Here is a 25,220-nt window from a genome sequence, read left to right on the forward strand (position 1 = left end):
CCTCCACCACCTGGACCTTATTATAACTTTGTGTACTCCTACAATTGTAGGACTACACAATCGTGAAGTGAAGGATATTGTCTTTTTTGGGCTGGAAGTAATTTCTAGGGATCCGAGGGGCGGGGATTACATTGCTAAGATGTCCAGAGCAGAAAGTAAATGGATGTTTAACCTAGACACCCTGGCCCCGAGGGGTCTGAATGAAGAAATGGAAATATTTGGCTTTTTATAAAAGATTAAAAAATTAAGATAATGTGTGTTATGAAAAGATATGGGTGTGTTTTGGGGGGCAGGTGCTGATTAGCAGGGCAGTGTCTGATGATGTGTATCATTTGTATTTTTATTATTACTATATATATGATTTTTTATTGAAAAGTAATTGAGCTGACCATCTATAAAATCTCACTCAGGAGAAAGTGGGAAAGAATAAATTCAAAAGTGTAACAAATGGAAAATTTCAGGAAACATGCTGTCACTTTAAGAAACTAAAGAAGGGGCGTTAACGGTGCACTATAAGAAGATGGAGGTTGTGGCTGAATGCAATTCCAATTTATTCTAAGGAAGACACCCGTGAGTGTCGAAACATGTTAATAGGATTGACTTGGGGCGCCCCATAAGATCTAATTGGAAGCAGGACTCCTAACTGTGCATAGTAGTATGCATACAACTTCGCATAAGCTACGAGTGAAGACAGCTGGAGCGCTAGGAAGTGGCCGGTGAGACGCAAGGAAGGAGGCAGCGTCACTGATTGAACTTTAAACCGGAAGTAGTAGCGGCTTATGCCGCAGGGAGCGCAAAGCTAAGTCATCAGGACCGGCTACCGTGTAATGTCACACTGACTGTCCGGAGAAACCTGGAAGATGATCTGAAGTGACATCTACAGCGGCGGAGTCAGTAAGTGCAATCGAGGAACTATACTGGAGTGGCTGTGCTTTACTGCGGCTGGGTCCGTATGCATATAGACGGCTATTGCATTAATTAGTGCGGACTTCTCTCTCTTTCCCCCTTTACAGCTACTTTTGCGGAGGGACTGGCCATAACAATTGATGCTCAATAAGGGATTTATATGCATCTTTAAGAGGTGGGAGACTACCTATCCTGTCTATTTTTTCGATGAGACTTTCTTAGAGCTTGGAAATAGTATATTTCTCTAGGAATATAAAATTGTTTGGAAGATATTTTTATCTATTTATATACATACAATTTTACCTATTGATTCCCCCCTTTTTTCTGTATAGCTCTCCTTTTTTCTGTGTAGCTCATCAGCACACTGCCCATGTATGAGTGAGGGACGTATGACTATTACTTACCCAGTAACTTATTAGTAGTCACCTTAATCCCGTTTGTGCAATAAATTCATTTTTACCAACATATTGTGTTTTTGGCTTAAATTTCATTGACAATACCTGCACCAGAGATCTTTTGCTCCCTGCTAATTGGTACATGAGGGAAACACTTCAAAAATCCTGCCCTACCCCATATCCTCTGAGCCCTCTGTGCTCCAAGAAACAGATTGTGTGCAGATGACATACATTTCCCAAGTGTTACCATTAAGATAAGTCATTCGAGTCTTTAGCTCCAAATGGGAGTATGGATATAACACATGAGCTGTGAAATTCTAAGGCTCTAGCCTGCTTGTGTTGGGGGGATGATTATATTATGCTATTCTGAGCACTGTTTTGTGTAGACTCAAGGGAAGCATTGTGCATTGTTATATTTACAGTCTGTCAAAATATATTTTAGTGCTTCACTATTCAGAGGAGCTATGCTTCCACTCTGTAACTGTCTTAGTGTGTCATCCAGGTCTTCATCTTAGGGTGTCATCCAGGTCTTCAACTTAGGGTGTCATCCAGGTCTTCAACCTTCCTTTTTACACATATTATGGTAACTGCTTATCTCAGGAATGATGATGTACTTGTATCCTGCACCCCATTCTCTAGAAAACCTGTCATGGTGATTTCCAATTTTAGTTAGTAAATTCCATGAAAGTTAATGGGTCTAGTTTAAAGCAAGCCTGAAGCAGAAAAAAAGTATGATATAATGAATTGTATGTGTAGTACAGATAAGGAATAGAACATTAATAGCAAAGCAAAGAGTCTCGTATTTTTATTTTCAGTTATATACCTTTTTTTTATAACATTGCATCATTCTTTCATATTTGCAGTTTGCAAACCACACTCTGTATTTTAACCACTTAATGACAAGCTGACTTATAAAAACGTCCTGCTAGAGCCGCTTAACGGCTCCAGAGCGTTTTTATAAGTCAATGCTACTGCCACTGTGCGCGTGCACGTGCACACCCACGCGCGTGCACATGCATTCCCGTGCACGTGCAAATAGTGAAAAAAAAAACACCAAAGAAAAAATACACCTTTATTTCCAAATACTATATTGTCACCATACTTTGTACTAGGGACATAATTAAGATGTCAGGACAAATAGGCAGATAAGATGTGAGGGTTTTATGTACAGTAGCAGTGTTTATATTTAAACTATAGGGGATGAAATTGGAGAAATAGTGTACTTTTTCATTTTTCCTTGTTTTTTTCCTTTAAAAGGCATAGAAAATAAAGTAATTACTGAAAACAAATATCAACCCCAAAAAGTCCAATTGGTGGTGAAAAAAAACAAGCTATAGATCATTTCATTGTGATTAGTAGTGATTAAGCTATTGGCAAATGAAAGGGATGAGCACTGAAAGGTGAAAATCGCTCTTGTCCGTTAGAGTAAAAACGCCTTTGGGGTGAAGTGGTTAAACTATAAAACAGAGCAGTGCTAATGACTTTTTGAACTTTCCTGCAGTAAAACCTTATCTCAACATGTATCTCACTGGTTCTTTGATGTATAAGTGCTTCAGAAAACAGGACTGTCTTCAACTCAAGTTGGGTCGAAGAGCTCAGAGAAGCTCTTTTGCATAAATAACAATAGAATTTTCGTAACCTCCTTGGCGGTAAACCCGTGTGTGACACGGGGTAAGCCGCCGGAGGGTGCCGCTCAGGCCCTGCTGGGCCGATTTACATAATTTTTTTTTTTTCAAAAACGCAGCTAGCACTTTGCTAGCAGCGTGTTTGGTCTGATCGCCGCCGCCGATGCGCCGCTACCCGCCGCGGATACAGGCCCCCGCCCCGCATACTCCTTGCGCTGCCTGGCCAATCGCCGCCAGGCTACGCTATGGGGTGGATCGGGACTCCCTGTGACGTCACGACGTCCATGACATCGATGATATCACTCCGTTCGTCGCCATGGCAACGGGGGAAGCCCCCAAGGAAATCCCGTTCAGAACGGGATTTCCTTATGGGCAAGCGGCGCCGGCCGCGATCGGATGGGACGGGCGGACGCCGCGGGGAGCGGGGAAGCATGTAGCTAGCGCTAGGCTAGCTACATGCTAAAAAAAAAAAAGGTGAAAAAAACCCTCCCGCGGCTGCGCAGCCGCGGGAATTATACCGCCAGGGGGGTTAAAGGACAACCGAGGTAACGTGACATGATGAGATAGACATGTGTATGTATAGTGCCAAGCACACAAATAACTATGCTTTTTTTATTCTTTCTCTGCCTGAAACAGTTAAAAGAATTCTGTAGGGGGGCGGGGGCAAATGAGTTGAACTTGCCCAGGGCTTCTAATGGTCTGAAATTCCAGAAGTGAACTGGAGGCAGGGCCGGAGCATCGGTGAGTGGCTGCGCAGGCACAGGATGTCTTCGGGGGACCATTAGAAGCCCCAGGTAAGTTCAACTCATTTTCCTCCGACCCCCCTACAGTATTCCTTTAAAGACCACTTCCAGCCATAAAACGGTCTAAATGGCAATACATACTTGTAGTCTAGGCACTGTGCACAGTTACATGAACATATAAAGTTTACATCTCGTATATAATATTGGATAGAACATACTCACTTTTATATCTGTAAGTAGCACTTACTTATTCCGCCTGAAGCTGAAAACATTTTGCCCACCTCTTCAGCCTGGTAAACTCCCCTGCCCCTCCCTCCCCTGCTGTTTGCCTGCCTGGGTCAAATTACTTCTCTTTTCACAAACTGTAGCACAGAGAAGAGACAGGAAAACTGCTTCAGCCAATCGTATGTCTGTCTGCTAGAATTCTTATTTAAGATGTCTGTCTGTCTGCCTAGATTAGACCACATGGACATGAGGGTGGAGTTATAACATGAATCCCCCAACATCCTTTGCACCTATGGTTTGGAAAGAAAAAAAAAGGCCCAAGGCCCAAATTCACACTGGGGGCGGGATTTTAAGACCATATGTGGAATACAGACCCTGGGAGTGAGAAAATCACACTTTATCATGTGTGAGTTTATATATCTTGGCAACTTATTAGGCTCTTTAAAGCAAACCTGAAGTGAAAATAAACTCATGAATTATATGTGCAGTACAGCTAAGAAATAGAACATTAGTAGCAAAGAAAAGAGTCTTATATTGTTTTCCAGCACAAGAAGAGTTAAAGGACATCTGAGGTGAAAATAAACTGATGAGAAAAACAATTGTATCTATCCTCCTTCTCCTAAAATGACTTTTTTTTTTAGATATCCCACAATTTTATTGTATATTTAAATCTAGTTTTACTGTTGTCTGTTTCATTGTCTCTGCTCAATGACACCTTCATTGAAGTATGCTAGAGCTCAAATCTATGAATTATTGTCAGCCATTTACTGACAGGAGAGTATTTTATAATTGTAATTACTTATCACTGAGGGTTATGCTATAGTCTAACCCAGTGCCGACCCGGACAGAAACTGTCACTTGCATACCTGATGTTTAACCTCTTGAGGACTGCAGGGTTAAACCCCCCTAGTGACCAGGCCATTTTTAGTAAAATTGGTCACTGCAGCTTTAAGGCCAAGCTGCAGGGCCGCACAACATAGCACACAAGTGATTCCCCCCCCTTTTCTCCCCACCAACAGAGCTCTCTGTTGGTGGGGTCTGATCGCTCCCCCATGTTTATTTATTTTTTTATAAATATTAGTGTTGCCTTTTTTTAAAAATAAACCCTGTTTTTTTTAAATCGCCTCCCTCCCTCCCTTCCCCCAGCCAGCCAATCATAGCTATCAGCTCTCATAGGCTTCACCCTATGATAACCGATCGCTCTCTTGTCCCCCAGGGGGACAGCCGTGTCACACGGCTGTCCCCAGTGCAGCGCTGCTGCTGATCGCAGCGCTGCACTATGTAAATAGACAGCGATCACGCCATCTAACAGTCTCTCGAGCGGCAATAGGAGACTGAAGGTGAGGCAGAGCTCCGCCCCCCAAGCAGGAGATGCGCGCGCGATCTCCTGCAAAACAGAGCCCCAGGACTTTACGCCAATCGTTAGGCGGTCTTGGGGCTGAAGCCGCAGCCACGCCCATCGGCATGACGCGGTCGGCAAGAGGTTAAAAGTGAATAGGAAAGACCATATACATGTTAGAAGTAGGGATGCTCGCTGGATTCCGCGGAATTCTAAATTCCGCGATTCCGGACGGAATTGGTCCAATTCCGATTCTGCCAGTCGGAACGGAATTGCTATAGCTCTAAAACAGAATTTCGCGGAAATTTTTTTAATTCCGCTGAATTTTACGGAATTCAAAATTTTTTCCTCACCTATCTATTTTCCTCTTCTCCTCCCCTCCAGGGTCTTATCCTCCAGGGAATTGTAGTATTTCAAAAGCCAGCTTACATACCGTTGCTGGGAATTGAACCTAGGTCTCAGTGTTTGGTAGGTAACTGACTTAACCACTATACCACCAACACTACATGCTGAAGCCAGCCTAGCATGTACCATTATGATCAATCCAAGAGAAAAAATAGCGTGCTTAAGGATTTGTAGCATGTCAAAAGCCAACCAACTCACATTGGCTGGGAATTGAACCCAGGCTGGGCTGGGAATTGAACCCAGGTCTCAATGTGTGGTAGGTAACTCACTTAACCACTATACCCCTACCAAGACTACATGCTGAAGCCAGCCTAGCATGTACCATTATGATCAATCCAAGAGAAAAATTAGTGTGCTTAATGATTTGTAGCATTTCAAAAGCCAACTCACATTGGCTGGGAATTGAACCCAGGTCACAGTGTGTGGTAGGTAACTGACTTAACCACTATACCATCATGATCAATCCAAGAGAAAAATTAGCATGCTTAAAGAGAACCTGTACTGAGTAAAATTATTTAAAATAAACACATGAGGTAACTTCAAATGAACATTACATAGTTACCTTGCTATTAGTTCCTCTCAGTAGCGCACCATTTTCTTCTGACAGTGATCGCTTCGAGTTCTGACAACATTTTGTCAGAATTGAAATATATCAGTTGCTGTCAGTTATTTATCAGTTGCTGTCAGTTATAGCTGAGAGGACAACGGATGTGCCAAGTAATGTTTTCCTATGGCTCAAGTGGGTGATATGACAGTTTAACAGTGTGCTGACCAGAAAGCTGTTATGAGGTAATGACCATTTTCAAAATGGAGGACAGAGAATTCCCTTGATCCCAGTGGACAAACAGGACGTGGGAAAGGAGACAGAGATTGAGGAATAGACTACACGGGAGGTAAGTATGACCTGTGTATGTTTATTTCACTTTTAATTTTCAGTACAGGTTTTCTTTAAGGATTTGTAGAATGTCAAAAGCCAACACACATTGGCTGGGAATTGAACCCAGGCTGGGAATTGAACCCAGGTCTCAGTGTGTGGTAGGTAACTGACTTAACCACTATACCACCACCAACACTACATGCTGAAGCCAGCCTAGCATGTACCATTGTGATATACCCAAGAGAAAAATGAGCTCTCTCTCTCTCTCTCTCTCTCTCTCTCTCTCTCTCTCTCTCTCTCTCTCTCTCTCTCTCTCTCTCTCTCTCTAGGACTTCTTGCCATTGAACTGAATTTTCAGCTTAAAACCATCAACGGATACCGGCAGAATTTCACAGGCATTTTCGGAATTCTGCCAGATTGAAAAAGCAATTCCGTTCCGACCAAACGGAACAAAATGACCAATTTCCGCCTAAAAATTCCGGAAAATAACAATTCCGCGGAAAGCGGTGACCATCCCTACTAGAGAGAGAGAGAGAGAGAGAGAGAGAGAGAGAGAAAGAGAGAGAGAGAAGAATATACCTGGCTATCTGGGGTTCTCTTCGGACAACTGTTGAACACAAAAGGCAAGGCCATGCCTGGCTACAAATCCTTAAGCAAGCTAATTTTTCTCTTGGATTGATCATAATGGTACATGCTAGGCTGGCTTCAACATGTAGTGTTGGTGGTATAGTGGTTAAGTAAGTTACCTACCACACACTGAGACCTGGGTTCAATTCCCAGCCAATGTGAGTTGGCTTTTGACATGCTACATGCTAGGCTGGCTTCAGCATGTAGTGTTGGTGGTGGTATAGTGGTTAAGTGAGTTACCTACCACACACTGAGACCTGGGTTCAATTCCCAGCCATGGTATGTAAGCTGGCTTTTGAAATACTACAATTTCCTGGAAGATGAGACCCTCCTCCCTCCGGGAGAAAGGAGGAAGGGAGGACTAAGTTAATAGGGACTATGGGCCACCATATAGGATAAATAAGGTTACTTTAATGGTTTTTTCAATTTTTCAGACGGAATCCGGAATTCCGCAGAATTTTGTACAAATCCAGCGGAATTTTCATAGCGACGGAATTTAACACTGACGGCATTATGAACTGGATGACATCTAGAATAAATGCCACCCATAACAAAGTAACGCAGTGAATTGAGGGTGGAGGACCTGAGATGAGTGTGGGACAGCAGCATTTGTGTGTGGCCTTTGGTTAGCTGTCATCAGGGAGACTGCATTGCTAGCTGGCAGCATGAGCTTGGAGGACTCTATCAGCAATGTCACCCAGAACTGTACATACAAATAGCAAAAATATTAGAGTAAAAGCAGGAGGGCCATACCAAGGTGGTGTGTGCCAGATTTGCTGCTGTAGTTTGTGCACCAAGAAGTAGTCAAAATGTAGATAATATTACTAGTTTGTATCATGAACTGCAGGATCTGGATTCACAAGCCTTATAGGACATGTTCACAGCAGTTGATTAATCAAAGTAATATCAGTACAGAGAGTAGAAGCACCCCATTTTACAACACAAACATTGCCAGTTTGTGGTAAGGAAGAAGGGGTGCTAGGGTGCATTGTGGACCAGTTCACACTGTACCCTAGCACCTAGGTTCTTAACGAGTGGTACGCGTACCCCAGGGGGTACTGCTGATGGTTCCAGGGGGTACTCTGGCTTGATATACTTAACCAAGAATAACAGATTTGGTGCTTGATTCACAAAACGGTGCTAACTGTTAGCACGGCTGTTAGCACGGCTTTTCGCACATTTTAGCGTGTTTTCGCATGAAAAAACGGGGTTTGCGTGAAAAAACGGTTATCGCGCACAAAAATTTGTGTTCACGCTTTAACACAAATTTTTCACACAATAACATTTGCATTCACACGATAATGCAAATTTATCACGCGAACGCGACTGTTAACGCGCGAAAATTTGCGTTAACACGCAAACGAGAATTTTTGCATGCGATAACGGTTATCGCGCACAAAAATTCGTGTTCACGCTTTAACACAAATTTTTCACACAATAACATTTGCATTCACATGATAATGCGAATTTATCAAGCGAACGCGACTGTTAACGCACGAAAATTTGCGTTAACGCGCAAAGGAGAATTTTTGCACGCGATAACCGTTATCATGCGAAATTTCACACGAACCACTTTTCACAGTGTGCTAACAGTTATCACTGTTTTGTGAATCAAGCCCATAGAGTTTTAAAAAATTATAAATCTTATTTAACCGCTTGCCGCCCGCGTCACGCCAGAAGGCGTGGCCGCGGCGGCAGCCCCAGGACCAACTAACGCCAATTGGCGGAAAGTCCTGGGGCAGCAGTTTACGGGAGATCGCGCGCACGGTGCGCGCGCATCTCCCGCTTGGTGGGCGGAGCTGAGCTCCGCCTTCAGTCTCCGAGCGGCGATTGCCGCTCGGGAGACTGTTACACGGCGCCGTGTATTTACATGTGCAGCGCTGCGATCAGCAGCAGCGCTGCACTGGGGACAGCCGTGTGACACGGCTGTCCCCATGGGGGACAAGAGAGCGATCGGCTCTCATAGGCAGAAGCCTATGACAGCCGATCGCCGTGATTGGCCGGCTGGGGGGAGGGAGGGGATTTAGAAAAAAAAAAAAAAAGAAAATGGCAAAAAATATTAAAAAAACAAACAAACAAATATTTATAAAAAAAAAAAATAAACACAGGGGGGGCGATCAGACCTCACCAACAGAGAGCTCTGTTGGTGGGGAGAAAATGGGGGGGGGGATCACTTGTGTGCAGAGGTATACGGCCCTGCAGCTTGGCCTTAAAGCTGCAGTGGCCAATTAAGGTAAAATTAGGTTGGTCACTAGGGGGGTTTATCACCATGGTCCTCAAGAGGTTAAACAACACCAAATTAGTGTTTTAGCTAATTAAAAGCAGTAGTAAGTGCTTGTAATTTGTTTAGAACAAATTATAATGTACTACGATTAAGTATATATTTGTCAAATGGTACTTGTGATAAGGTTTACTATGCTAGGGGGTACTTGGTGAGTACAGGTTTTTAAAAGGGGTACATACCAATAAAATGTTGAGAAACACTGCCCTAGCGCACACTCTAAGGAAGGGGTGTCAAACTCAAATACAAAGTGGGCCGAAATTGTACACTGGGACCAAGTTGCGGGCCGACTTCAATGCCTACTGGCCACCCACTTCCCTTATCAAGTTCTATGGTGTCTAGTGGTCCTCCCTCCCCTATACAGTTCCCTGGTGCCTAGAGACCCCGACCATACCCTATATGGTTCCCTAGTGTTTAGTGCTTTCTACTACCTTCCCCATATGGTTTCCCTGGTGATCTAAGGCTTCACCTCCATTGTAGCTTCCCTGGTGGTCTAGAGTGGGCCAAACATAATGCAAAGTGGGGAAACCACTGGAGGGCCAAATTTAATGGCTCTGAGGGCCAAATTTGGCCTGCGGGCCGGAGTTTGACATGTATGCTCTAAGGGCTTGATTCACGAAAGCGTGCTAACACTTAGCACAACAATGATAAGCCGCTTTGCACGTAATATCATGCGCGTAAAGGTTTGCTCTCTAGTAAAGATACGACTTCGCCCGAATGGCGTTATGCTTCGCACGCAAAGTAACGTTATCATGTGCTAAGTATCATTATCACGTGAAGTCACTGCAGATCACGCGAACGGTATGTAGATAATGAATTATTAGTGTATACAGTAGATTATGTGAAGTGCGTTAAACTTTGTGCGTGCCGTATTACATTAACTCACATGTTAATGTAAGCACCATTGCTGATTTTATTGCCAGACTCTATCTTATGATTGCGTGAAGCGCCATAGCTTTCAATGGCATTCTGCACTTAGTGCGTGAAGCGTAACGCAGTTCGCGCGATAAAACTTAACAAGCAAACAGTGGAAACTGTTTGCACGCATAATGCTTTGCGCACTCGTTTGCGCGTACAAAGCCTTTACATGGGACAACTGAATTATCACGCTTTAGTGAATCAAGCCCTATATATTAAACGTATGTTTAAACATAAGTATCTTAAAAGATGAAATAAATGAATGTACAATGTTTTTTGTTAGGCCACGTTCACATTCTGAAACACGGATGGCCGTGCGTTCGGAACGCAATGCATACGAACACACGCCATCCGTGTTTCTATGCGTTGCGTGGCTGATCCCATTAACCTCCTTGGCAGTAACCCCGAAAGTAGTCGGGGTAAGCCGCTCAGGAGGTTTTCTCCGGCCCTCCTGGGCCAATTAGTTTAATTTTTTTTTTTTTGCTGCACGCAGCTAGCACTTTGCTAGCTGCGTCAGCACACCGATCGCCGCCGCCCAGCGCTCGATCGCCGCTATCCGTCGTGCCGCGCGCCCCCCCCCCCCAGACCCCATGTGCTGCCTGGCCAATCAGTGCCAGGCAGCGCTGAGGGGTGGTTCGGGACTCCCAATGATGTCATCCTGCCCCGTCGCCATGGCGTAACACTATATTACAATTTTACCCCTTTCTATCCATATGGATATATGGATATAATATAGTGTTACGTAGTGTTACATATGTGGAAATGAGCGCCTAGTAACAGAGGTAAATGTAGGGCAAAATTCCCTTTCTTTTGGTAGCTGGTTTAGCTTTTTGATGTAGTTTTCCCCAATTGGGAGGCATTGCTGTGGATTGGACCCATGATCCCAGTCTATTGAGGTCTGTTGCCCGGTTAAGATGCGGAATTCCGGATCGCAAGTCCTAAAATAAAGGGTGATGCAGAATCCGGAAGTCTGGGGGCGGAAATGTATAATATAATTGGAAGGTCCGTTTTGTATGCGGAGTTCCGTTTTTGAATGCGGATTTCCGTTTAGAATGCGGAGTTCCGTTCAATATGCTGCTACTTGTAGTCCGTTTGATAGGCGTTACGGAATTCCGGATAATTGGGGCGGAATTTGGAGGGGTGGAGCCCTGAGGGGCTTGTGACTCTAACCACCCAATTGGAGAGTCTGGAATAGAGCTGACCCTAGAGAAAGATGGGTAATGCAGTCCCTGATAACACACAAAGTAGAGCCAATAGACAGTGAGGTTAGAAACGAGCTAAAGAGCTCGGCGAATGGCGCTCACTGAATCATATGGTTATGTGATGTGGAAACTGTTTAAAAGCGTCTGCAGGCTCCTATTTGCTAAGCTCCTGATGAGTCCAAGTGACGAAACTAGTCGGGCGGCGCTGTAGGAGCCGGTCAGACGCTGGATCACCTCGAGGATTGTTTTATATGCGCATTTTAAATTGGATGTTTGTAAGTGCACTTGCTTTTTTACTATATTTTATTAAATGGAATTACGCTATGGTACACCTGTTTGAGCCCTAGATGTTTTTTTTTGCTGACACAAGAGAAAGTAATCACAACAAGCTAAAGCTGCTGGTCTGTGAGGGGTCGGCCATATTATCTGGTAAGAGGCTTGAGTGCATAGTTGGTGGAGGCACTTTAGGGTGACCTGTGAGTGGAGTGGGAGCACTGGTGGTGCTGGATAGTGTATGCTCTGTAACGGTATCACACTATTGCTGTGTCTCTTCTTCATATGTATACACACGTCTGAGGAGTCCTATATCAGTGGAGGAGTTCGTTTGCTGGCATGGTCCAAAAACGCGATTGCTAATCGTTAGTGGTTGGCCTATTGTTCCGGTGAGAATATATCATTACTGCTATGAACTGTATATGAAGATTTATTGGTTGGACTATCTATTGGATACCTGTGGATCACACCTACTGAGGGTGTTGTGGACTTTTTAATGTGGAATCTTTTGTATTATTATGTGGGTTGTTGAGCGCTGTTTTCATAGAATAGAAATTTTGTGCATAGTGTGACACACACAATTGAGAAATAGCGATCCGACCAGACAGAGATTTATCAATATTTAGAACATCTATTGAGAAGCGCACTGATCAAATATAGAATTATCATGTAGCGAGCCCTGGGCTCGCTACATGATATAAGGGGAAAAAAAAAAAAAAAAAAAAACTGCTGCGCTGCCTCCTGGCGGAATTTTTTATACCGCCAGGGGGGTTAACTGAAGTGAATGGGTCAGCCGCGCGTTTCTGCAAAAAATGCGTGCAGCATGCGATCCCGGACCGCACTGGTACGGAACGCATGCAGTGTGAACATCAGACAGTGCAGTCTATGCACTGTCTGATGTTGTGCGTGTCTGCCTCCTACACGCATTGCCAAAATACGGATGGGAACGCGTGCAGTGTGAACGGGGCCTTACACTTATCTGTTGTGATCAGTGCTGGTGCTACACAATCCAACACATCACTCTCTTTAACAGTGAAATAACTGTTTTAAACTGTGAAATAGTACTACTGTTTAGTGTTAGGCGAACAGTGTTCGCCACTGTTCGGGTTCTGCAGAACATCACCCTGTTCGGGTGATGTTCGAGTTCGGCCGAACACCTGGTGGTGTTCGGCCAAACTGTTCGGGGTTCGCCGAACTGCTGAATGCATGGCCGAACAGGGCCCCTGTTCGGCCGAACAGGGCCCTGTTCGGCCGAATACTGCCCCCCATGGGGTCGCAGGCATAAGGGGGGAGCATGCCCCGATCGCGGGGGGGGGGTCGGAAATTCCCCCCACCCCCTCCGCTAGCGCTCCCCCCTCTGCCCGCTTCCCCATACAAAAAGTTTAAAGCAAGTTCAATAGTACCTGGTGGCACTGGCTGGCAGTGGAGTGAGGAGGAGGAGGAGTCCGAGTAGCAGAGTGACGTTGAGGCCGGGCAGCGGGCGGTTCAGCGCTAGTACCCTTGTGGTACTTCCGCCCTTTCTCTGACCTCACGTCCTCGTATGCGTCATCACGCAGAGGACGTGAGGTCAGAGAAAGGGCGGAAGTACCACAAGGGTACTAGCGCTGAACCGCCCGCTGCCCGGCCTCAACGTCACTCTGCTACTCGGACTCCTCCTCCTCCTCACTCCACTGCCAGCCAGTGCCACCAGCCCAGGTACTATTGAACTTGCTTTAAACTTTTTTTATGGGGAAGCGGGCGGAGGGGGGAGCGCTAGCGGAGGGGGTGGGGGGAATTTCCGACCCCCCCCCGCGACCGGGGCATGCTCCCCCCTTATGCCTGCGACCCCATAGGGCCCCCAAAATGGGCATGTTCGGGGGTCCCATTGACTCCCATTGAGTTCGGCGTTCGGGCCGAACATGCCGAACATCTGGCCCATGTTCGGCCTGTTCGGCCCGAACCCGAACATCCAGGTGTTCGCCCAACACTACTACTGTTGCACCAAGCCCTCAAATCTTCCTGTCACATATTGCTAATGATGTCACATCAGCTTCTGATATACCGGTATTATTGGTGATTCTGCAGATCACCATATAATCAGGTATATATCTGCATTATACGTGATACTGCAGATCACCTTATAATCAGAATTCTGTTACTTGCTGACACCAATCGTTACACATACACAGGTTATACTTACCTCCCGTGTAGTCTACTCCTCAATCTCTTTCTCCTCTCCTGTGTCCCATTTGTCCACTGTGATCAATGGAATCCTCCATCCTCCATTTTAAAAATGGCCATTACCCCATAACAGCATCCTGGTCAGCACACCGTTAAACTGTAATATAGCCCACTTGAGCCATAGGGGAACATGCACATTATCTTGCACATTCAGTTGTAAATGACAGCTGCTGACATATAACTGACAGCAACTGGTATATTTCAGCTCTGACAAAATATTGTCAGAACTGGAAGGGATCAGTGTAAGAAGAAAATGGTGAGCTTCTGAGAGTAACGCATGGTGAGGTCCATATGTAATATTCATTTGCAGCTACGTTATGTGTTATTTTAAAATGTTTTACTCGCTTCAGGTTCCTTTTAAGGACTTTTTTTATGCTTTATCACTTGTATGACTGTTTATTGGCATTACTATTAAAAGTTATGTTTAATGCATAAGATTACTAGGCCGTGAAACCCTCAGTTTGTATTTTGTTTGTTTTAAATAAAATGGGTGCCTGATGTGGCCATTAATTTGGGCGCCTAAGACCACAACACAATGCAATATGCAGAGCTAAGTGTGTATTTGGGTCATTGGAGGGCACTGGAGTTGGGCTATAGTATAGCCAAACTCTCGCTAGGGACTTTTTTTCTTTAATGAGCACTTGGCTATAGTACATCTAGGCACCTTTCTGCTACAGTGGCTCCGAGATTAGGCCAGAGTTTAGCTATAGTATAGCCAAACCCTAACAAGCAGCTTTAACCTCTAATACTATAGTCAAGTGCCTTATAGCTGTGGCAAATCAGTTATCAGAAATGGGTGCTCAGCTATACACTGATAGGTAGTTAGGGCTTCATGATTGTGTATAGTTTTTGGTGGCCTGGGCAGTCACTAATTAGTGTTAGCTATAGGCAAGGTGGCCCATAGTGTAAGGGATAGGGAGGGGGTAGGGTAGTGTTAGGTGTAGGTGGGAGGGGGGTGTTAGCTGTAGGCAAGGTTGCAGTTAGGGTTATAGGGTAGGCATAGGTGTGGGTAGGGTATTGTTAGGTGTAGGTGGGAAAGGGTGTTAGCTGTAGGCAAGGTAGCCCTTAGTGTTAGGCATAGGTAGAAGGTAAGTTAGTGTTAGGTGTAGTTTGGGGGGGGGGTTAGCTGTAGGCAAGGTGGTCCTTAGTGTGAGGCATAGGTGGGGATAGGGTATTGTTAGGTGTAGGTGGGGGAGGGTGTTAGCGGTAGGCAAGGTAGCCCTTAGTGTTAGGCATAGGTAGGGGGTAAATTAGTGTTAGGTGTAGGTTGGGGGGGGGGGGGTAGCTGTAGGCAAGGTGGTCCTTAGTGTGAGGCATAGGTGGGGGTAGGGTATTGTTAGGTGTAGGTGTGGAAGGGTGTTAGCTGTAGGCAAGGTAGCCCTTAGTGTTAGGCATAGGTAGGGGGTAAGTTAGTGTTAGGTGTAGTTTGGGGGGGGGGTTAGCTGTAGGCAAGGTGGTCCTTAGTGTGAGGCATAGGTGGGGGTAGGGTATTGTTAGGTGTAGGTGGGAAAGGGTGTTAGCTGTAGGCAAGGTAGCCCTTAGTGTTAGGCATAGGTAGGGGGTAAATTAGTGTTAGGTGTAGGTTGGGGGGGTTAGCTGTAGGCAAGGTGGTCCTTGGTGTAAGGCATAGGTGGGGGTAGGGTATTGTTAAGTGTAGGTGGGGAAGGGTGTTAGCTGTAGGCAAGGTAGCCCTTAGTGTTAGGCATAGGTAGGGGGTAGGTTAGTGTTAGGTGTAGGAGGTGGGTTGTCATCTGTAGGCAAGGTGGTCGTTAGTGTTAGGCATAGGTAGGGGGAAGGTTAATGTTAGGTGTAGGTGGGGTATCAGCTGTAGGCAAGGTGGCATAGTTAGGAGCTAGGTTAGTGTTATATAGGTGGGGGTAGGTGTGTAAAGATAGGTTAGGGGAGGCAATAGTAGAATATCGGTAACATAACTATTACCAATATTCTATTATCGGGAGCCCATATTCTCAGGTGCCTGGGCAGTTCCAGCACAGTTCCAGTATATTCTGCACCCACATAGAAAATCCTGAAGTGGACAAATGGGCTTTTAAGATTCTTATTTATTTATTTATTTTTGTTTTGTCTTCAAAATTATATTCACATTTGATAGGTAAAATCCCATTTTTGCCTCAAGTCCTCCTTGTATAATTTATGAATGTACACGATACTTTATGTCTCAAAGAAATGCAAATATTCCCATCATTTTATCGTCTTTGAACACCAATAAATGGCATAAATGTTTGTGTGTGTTTATTGTGCTCACCTCCATAAGAAACAGACACTCAAGTGCAAAAATAGCCGACTCCTGCAGACAGAAAATGATGAAAGCAAACCTGCATTGCCCTCCAGTATTAAGAATTGGATTGCCAGCCACTGTCTACTGACAGCAGAAGGGTGGAGGATTCGAGTCCCTCAAGTCTCTCTGTGTCATTGTTATTCAGACAGCACATTGGAACAAATCTTTCTTTGCAAAGCGTAGTGTGAAATTACTTAAATCTATTGATTACAAAATATATCATAGGGCGAGATGTGCTCTAAGGCAGCCAGCTTCCATTTCCAAAATGAAAAATAGTATATTGAATGGATGCATTAGGTGAAAATATATAGTTTATGGGAGCAATAAACAAACAAAACAACAGGAAAGCAGCACAGAGCTCAAGAGAGTTTATGAATAATAAAAGCATAGAAGAGATACAGTTAAGTAATATGGCAAGATGTCATTCCGAAAAACACTGCCTCTATTGGATAACCTCTCTCCCTCCTTCCTTATTATGCTTCCCCGTGTGTTCATTTGCTTTCGTGGACAGCTGCCAGCAGCTTCTATGCTGCATGACTGCAAAACCACTGCAGGATTTCCTAAAGCACAGATTTGCTGGCATTAGACAGAGCCGGGCAGAATAATGCTCTCATTTTGTGCACTGTACTTCTAAGAATATAAATAGTGCATCTGAAAATATGCAGGGCTCTCTGCAGCGTGTTCCTAGCTTGCCTTCCAGCGCACACATTATGAAATTAGCTTTTTACAATGAATCCATTTCTCTGATGATTTTGTTATATGTTTGGCTTTTGCCTCTTCAGTTAACCCATAAAGGGGCAATCGACATAAAATATGGATTGCTTTCTACAAATCCTATATAATAAAACCGCAGGTGTTCCTGCGTCATCAGTGTTGTGTGTCCGTGTGTTTTTTCTACTGCGCATGTGCGCTGTACGGACAGCCTGTGACAGGAGCAGGAAGTTCCAGGGGGCCGGCCAGGTGGGCGAGTGCGCACGCTGGCATGTGGCGGCGATGACTAGATCCCATTTTTAAACCGGCATTAGACCTAGTGAGGTAATAATTCAATGTGTAGACAAATATGAACAATGTTCCAAAATGTAGTTAGAACTGAATGTGAATTATTTAGCTTTACAGAAAGAGAGAAGTAACATAGGTCCTGCCATATATATCAGAACCCCAAAGTCATCTGTGCACAGTGATATAACAAAAATGTAAACCAACCTTTTCTACAGCGTACTTCAAATAGATGTGACATTGCTGAAGTGGCACACATGCTTACTGCACTATGATTTCACAGATTTTTCTTCCATAGCTGATTTCCGGCTGTTCTACATGGGTGCTGGGATCTTGCTGATGATGTCAGGACTATGCACAAAACAAGAAGTCGCAGGAAGTTTAATTTCTGTGTTTTTTGCCACCGCAGACAGTGAAAATAATTTAAAAAAATTCAGACAGAAATAGGTAGGTGGTGGAGTAGCTGAAAAGGGCGCAAGATGTGTCCTGGTGCAAAGGGTACCCTCTCTGACGTTAAAGTCACAACGCAGCAGTACAATGCAAAAAAAAGGTGGTAATGCACATTAATGCTGCGTTACTGTCGCATACAGTAGGTACAGTAAAGCATACAGGCAATGAATGCTTTCCTGTACCTGGTAACATGTGTGTTTAGAGGTAGCACACTACTTGCAGTGCGTTACCAAAACGCTACACGTTACAATGCAATGCTAACATCGCACTGTAATTGGTATTACAAAGGATTAGCATTGCAGTGCGGTAAGCTGCGTTTTAAGACTTTTTAAAGCAGCTCCGCAATGTGGCACTGTGAATGTAGCCTCATAGTGTGCGCCACCCGCTATGCAAACTGCAGTTACAAATTTGTGGCTGCAGCCCACATAGTGAAAGCCATTTGCAACTGCACTCAGGGGGTCAAGGTTAGGCCCTTTGGGGGGGGGGTTATGTTAGTTGTAGCGGGGGGGCTAATATTAGGTGCCCACTGGGATGGGGGTATAGTTTGGAACCTACCAAGGGGGGATTATTCTTAGGCCTCACCAGGGGGGTTAAGGTTAGGCACTTACCGAAGGGGGGGGGGGGGGGAGATCAAAAAGTAAGTCACCATCAGAAGAGGAATCTGTGAGAGGAGAGAGAGGTAAGGTCATAGTAAAATATCAGTAAATATTACCAATATTTTTCTATATAAATGAAGTAGTAGAATATCAGTAAATGTATCAATATTCTACTACTGCTATTCATGTGCCCTTTTAAACAGGCACCTTTATGAAATGTAGTATCTTTTGCAGTATGATTACTCAATCCCACATATTATCCAGGAGTGCATTGCATACAGAGAGTTAAAATAACACATTCTAATTACAATACATAGATGTCAATGTATTCCTACATTAGTGTGAACGCATCCATAAAAAGATCCCGAGAGGAGAGACATACAGAGGCTGACATATGTATTTCCTTTCAAGCGATGCACATTGCCTGGCTGTGCTGCTGATCCACTGCCTTTCATACTTTTAGCCATAGACCCTGAAGAAGCATGCAGGTCAGATTTGCTGCATGCTTGTTTCAGGCGTGTGATTGAGACGCTACTGACCAGAAAGATGAACAGGGTTGCCAGGCATTAGTATTGTTTAAAAGGAAACAAATATGGCAGCCTCCATATGTCTCCCCTCTCGGGTTCCTTTTAAGCAATTATTCAGCACTACCTATCCTGTTTGTTCAGAGAACTTCCTTATTATGTTTGAACCAAATCTTGCTTGAACTCCATCCATTAAACATCATTGCCACTGTAATCAAACTGCATATAAATTGTAGGTACTGTAAGTGGAAATAAATGTGTCTGACTGCTGCTGAACAAAGCATTTCAGACTAATCTTAATTTACATCATAACTTGTGATTTTGCACGAAAATTCACAACATTTTTGTGTTGCTTTTTGCATGCTGTTCAGCAAACAACGGCAAATACAGATGCTACTGAACCATAACGTTATACAAAATGTTACCTGATGTAGCATGAAATTTGTTTTAAGAAGCGATATCTCATTTGATCTCCATGATGCTCAAAATGTGTTTTCATAAAATAGGATTTTGGAGGTTAAATTCTACTTTTTATTTTTATTAAGAAGCTGTAGTGGGGACTCCCCTGTGAAAACTACTGGTTCAGCATAATAAGCATGTAGACTAATATTCCCATGCAAATGGCAGGATATTACTGTGCACAGGTAGCATCATACATTGCCTGTCAACGGAGCTAGCGACACTTCCTCTTCACTCCTCTCTTAAAGCGGAATACAACCCAGTATGTCTTCTTTGCTCTAAAAAAAAATTACTTACAGCATATTATATACAACCAGCATTTTTTTTTTATTAGATCAGCATTCAAAGGGTTACACACAGGCTGGAAAGGTCAGTGCAGAGAAATGTGGACACATTCGAAGTGTAGATTATGTTATCTTGTGTTTACTTAATTGTATCAAGTGAGGAATGTGACACATTCTCTGACTGTGGAGTAGTGTTGGGCGAACACCTGGATGTTCGGGTTCGGGCCGAACAGGCCGAACATGGGCCAGATGTTCGGCATGTTCGGCCCGAACGCCGAACTCAATGGAAGTCAATGGGACCCCCGAACATGCCCATTTTGGGGGCCCTATGGGGTCGCAGGCATAAGGGGGGAGCATGCCTCGATCGCGGGGGGGTCGGAAATTCCCCCCACCCCCTCCGCTAGCGCTCCCCCCTCTGCCCGCTTCCCCATAAAAAAAGTTTAAGGCAAGTTAAATAGTACTTGGTGGCTGGCCTGGCACTGGCAGTAGAGTGAGGAGGAGGAGGAGTCCGAGTAGGAGAGTGACGCGTTGAGGCCAGCGGGCGGTTCAGCGGTAGTACCCTTGTGGTACTTCCGCCCTTTCTCTGACCTCACGTCCTCTACGTGATGACGCATACGAGGGTACGCGTGACGCGTACCCTCGTATGCAGAGGACGTGAGGTCAGAGAAAGGGCGGAAGTACCAAAAGGGTACTACCGCTGAACCGCCCGCTGCCCGGCCTCAACGCGTCACTCTGCTACTCGGACTCCTCCTCCTCCTCACTCCACTGCCAGTGCCAGCCACCAAGTACTATTTAACTTGCCTTAAACCTTTGTATGGGGAAGCGGGCAGAGGGGGGAGCGCTAGCGGAGGGGGTGGGGGGAATTTCCGACCCCCCCACGATCGGGGCATGCTCCCCCTTTATGCCTGCGACCCCATAGGGGGGCCGTATTGCGGCATGTTCGGGCGAACAGGGCCCTGTTCTGCCGAACAGGGGCCCTGTTCGGCCCTGTTCGGCGGCCATTCAGTAGTTCGGGACGAACCCGAACTTAAAAGGCCGAACACCATCAGGTGTTCGGCCGAACTCGAACATCACCCGAACAGGGTGATGTTCTGCAGAACCCGAACAGTGGCGAACACTGTTCGCCCAACACTACTATGGAGAAGCTCCTGGACACAGACAGAGACTCAAAGCATTTCTGAATTCAATACATAATGCATAAAACCAGTTATTAACCAGTTATAAACAAAGCAAAAAACTGTACTTTTGGGAGCATACATTTCTAAATGAATAATAGATCTTTGGGTATGGTTGCAGGTTTGAAAATTGATGCCCATAATCTAATTATTTTCAGTACTGTATTGTTGAAACAAAGCCCATTGGCTAAAATATGTCAGGGTTTTATACTGCTTTAAAGTGAACCCGAGGTGAAAATAAACTAATGAGATAAACAATTATATTGTTCCTTTATATTTATATAATTATATTTATCCTCCTACTCCTAAAATGACTTTTTAAAGTATCCTCTGGTTTTCTTTTATATTTAAATATTTACAAAGTAGGTTGACTGTTTTACTGTCTCTAATCAGTGGCAGCCTATTAAGTATCCCAGAGTTAGAAAAAGGTCAATAGTTCATGTACTTTATCTCTGCCTGCATTCAGAAGTTGTATTCTGCCAGGACAACTGTTATGGTTGTAATCTGCTTATCATTGATGCTTACTGTATTCCCAACAAGACAGAAGCTGTCACTTCCATGCCCAGGTATTAACTCTTTCAGGTAGCAACATAAAACAAGTAAAACAGTCTGGTTATTAAAATGTTTTGCACTGTTCTTACACATTTATCTCACCGTGTCACAAGTCGCCTCAGGTACACCTTAGCTGTGCCGCACAGTGTAACATGCATGGCATCACAGACCTCTGAAGTTTGGAGGAATCCAGCTCTAGCTCCCCCCGAACACCTCCTCCCTCCCCCCCGGCAAGCTTGACAAGCAAAGAGTTATTTCTCTCTCCGAGATCCTGCGCAGGCTCACTTGCGGTTCTTCGTTCGGGCTAGGCGGAAATAGTCAAACCTGATTGTATCCGCTCTACTGCTCAGGCGTAAAGGACAGTAGAATGGATAAGATCGGGTTCGTCTATTTTTGCCTTACCCGAACGAAGAGCCGCTAGTGAGCCTGCGCAGGATCACGGTAGGTAAATATTTAGCTCACTGTGGTTCGGGGGCTGCAGCGCTGGATTGCCGGGACACTGGAGGGCAAGAGATGCCTCTTTAGGATCCAGATTCTCTTTAAGTCAGCCTAAAGGATCACTATTGTGAACATTTTTTTAAACTTTAAAATACATATGTACACATACATATAAAATGGACTTCTTTCCCAGAGTAAAATTGACTTTATTACTTTTTTCCTATGTTGCTGTCACTTTCAAGGCAGTAACAATCTGACAGATCTTACTGGTTTTGAATTGTTTCTTCTCCTCATGCTCAGTATTTCTTTTGGGTGACAGGTGTCAATGAAACCTCATCTTAAGCTGCCATTTATGAAATTACAGTATATAGACAGGCCCCCTACCTAGAGATGACTCTACTTACGTTTCAGAGATACAAAGTTGTCCTCCTGTACAAAATATGCAATACCTTTATGTTACAGTATTGTTTAAACTGAAATAAATAGGATGGTGGGAAACGTCAATCAGCGAATGCAGAATTTTAGGGCTTGATTCACAGAGCCGAGCTAACTGTTTAGCACGGGCGTGCTAAACAGTTAGCACGTGAAGTGCCGCTCGAGGACGTTTGCGTGCGATAACGCAGACTTTTCACTCGATCACGCGAACTTTTGCACGCGATCGGCCGCCGCAAAATTATTAACTTGCCCGTGCTAAACAGTTAGCGCGACTTTGTGAATCAAGTCCTTACTGCGGTAATCGGAGTACCACAGAAATTTGAGAAAAATCACAAGACTCAGGAATACCCCGTAGTATCCGAATCTCTAATTACCATGGAAACATTCTGCATTCTCTGATTGGTCCAATGCTTCCGAGTTCTGGCATTGGGATAAAACTTACTGAGTTGTGGTAATGCAATATTTCCGCAGAAATCCATTTTCCAACTTCCGATCGGAAATGCGAAAATGCCAGTTCCTCTGAATCTGAACGAGCATCCCTAGTTTAAACAGTAACACTTTTAAAAACACATTGAAAACAGTCCAGAAACACAGTTTATACTAGACCTCCAAATCCAGAGTTGTCCGAAAATAAATAATTTATCCACATTTCACCATGTCTAACACAGGACTCAACTTACAAACAAATTCAACTTGCAAACAATACCTAGGAACAGAACCTGTTTGTAAGGAGAGAACGACCTGTAATGTCAAATTTAAAAAAAAACTCTTTCTTTACTATTGGACATTGTAGCGAGCTGGTAAGAGGTCCAGGAGATTTCTTTACCAGATCACATTAATGGGGTTACATTTTAAATGAAAAAGGGAAAAGGAATGCTATTACAATATAATGAACAGGGACTAGCTCTTAGTAAAACTGTCAGTTCTTATATTTAGCAAATAGGACATTTGTGCCAATTTTAAATATTTTATCGTTAAAAGGAACTTGCAGTGAGAGGAATATGGAAGCTACCATCTTCATTCATTAATAAGTAATGGCAGCCACATGGCTGACATGCTGAGCATTAGACTTGCATGCCGCCAGTGGAGTCAGACTGACCTGCATGCTCATCCTGGGTCAGTCAAGCCACTGGCATTGTTTATTAGAGAATGAAGATGGCAGCCTCCATATTCTTCTTATCCCCAGGTTACCTTCAAGCATAATCCATCCGTTTTGCTTAGCCATATGCATGATGTACTTTGGCATTCCACCACCTCTGTGGCATATTTCATTGATTTATTTTGCTTGGGGCAAAGTTTAGTATTCCAATCATGGGACCAGTTTAAAAGCCAAGCTTGAAGAACAGAAAATGAGCACAAGCACTGAGAGATTGCCATAGCAACCAATCAGGTTTCATCTTCTTTTGACAGAAAAAAAAGAAACAAGAATTCACTGTATGTGATTGGTATTTGAAACCTCTCAAGGTATGTTTTCATTTTTCTGTTCTCCAAATTTTGATTACCTACGTAAGCATTTTGTTTGGAAGCTTCTATCAATTCTGTAACATGGAATAGCAAAGCTCCAGATCAATCTCCACAGCCCTATTAAATATTAAAAGTCATCCTCAAATCTTCACATCTCCCCCCCTGATTAGAAGCTTTGATGTAGTGGGGCCTCCAGTAATATCTGGACATGATATCATAATTTGTCTCTTGGGTAATGGAAAAAACATTCATTATGTTAAAAGAATATGTCCATTGTTTTACATGACTATCCTGCATATATTAGGATCCATATAGGCATAAATGCATTAAACTAGTGAAGGAATCTGTGTATGTAAATTATATATCTTTGGAAGGAGCAAACGTAGCAACATCATTCCTTCTCAGTGCACCTCACAGTATCTGAGAGACCTGTGGCCAGTAGTGATGAGAAATACATTCTACTAACCAGCAACCTTCCACTCGCCTAGAAAAAAAGTACATTTATGAAAGCCTACAGCAGCTACAAATTTACTATCTGAAAGCCTCTTAAAGCCTACCTCAAGCAATGGGGAAAATTAAAATCGACACGTACTTCAGTAGAGGGAAACCACTGGGGAAGCAGGAAATTTGGGCGCATGAGGCAGGCGCCGGCATTGACTCCCATATTAAATATTGTTTAACAGGTTAAGAGGCGCCGAACAGGAAAAAAGGGTGCACGTGATAATTTATGTTTTCAAACTGCATCCGTGATAATTAATGTTTCCCAACTTCGCCGGCGACCACTAACGTTTACACATAAAAGAATACTTATTTATGGTTTTGAGTTCAATCGTAATGTAATATTTAAATAATCACCTTTCATAAATCATTATTTTCAACATATAAAGCCGTCAACAAATAAATCGTAATATACTTTTTTTTTTTTTTTTTATTAACACTCTGTAAAACATTATTATCCACCAAATAAACCGCGCAACATCAAAATCATAATATATAATTTTTCACACTAATACTTATAAAATACTATTATCCATCTGATGACCTGAGCAATAGCTAAGTCTGAAGAATAATGATTACAAACATACTAAACATATCTATCGTATTTAACTAAAACGTTGTTTAAAATGTTATCACTTACTCCAGGGTCGGACTGGGACACTGGGGGCCCACCAAAGAAATTTCAACCTGGGGCCCACACATCCCATGATTGCGGTGAAAAAAGGGCGTGACCATGCACCGGAAGGTGGGCTTGGTCATGATGTATTATGGATAGGGCCAAATGTATATGATCTTAGCAGCATTGTAATTCAGAGACACTGCTGCCCAGCAAAACTTTGCATAGAGTTCCCTCCTTCAATATAAAGTAATGTCCTACTTTGCAGAGGTTGCGACCGCAGAGGTTGCAGAGGTTGCGACCGCATCGGGGCCCTTGGGCCAAAGGGGCCCCGAAGGGCCCTCCCTAACCTACCTCTCTATTGGTCCTGTGCTCATAATAATCACTTCTATAGATACTTT

At 43.9% G+C, this 25,220-nt stretch overlaps 1 long non-coding RNA gene across 1 annotated transcript; it reads right to left on the reverse strand.

The window, feature by feature from the left end:
• Positions 1 to 1,417: 1,417 nt before the first annotated feature.
• Positions 1,418 to 19,629, reverse strand: LOC137517709 (uncharacterized). Its single transcript, XR_011020631.1, has 3 exons — positions 19,555 to 19,629; positions 17,536 to 17,679; positions 1,418 to 1,945 (listed from the first exon to the last, which is right to left on the reverse strand). It is a non-coding gene; the product is annotated as an uncharacterized lncRNA (long non-coding RNA).
• Positions 19,630 to 25,220: the final 5,591 nt, after the last annotated feature.

Source organism: Hyperolius riggenbachi, chromosome 5, assembly GCF_040937935.1.
Source record: "Hyperolius riggenbachi isolate aHypRig1 chromosome 5, aHypRig1.pri, whole genome shotgun sequence".
NCBI lineage: Eukaryota > Metazoa > Chordata > Amphibia > Anura > Hyperoliidae > Hyperolius > Hyperolius riggenbachi.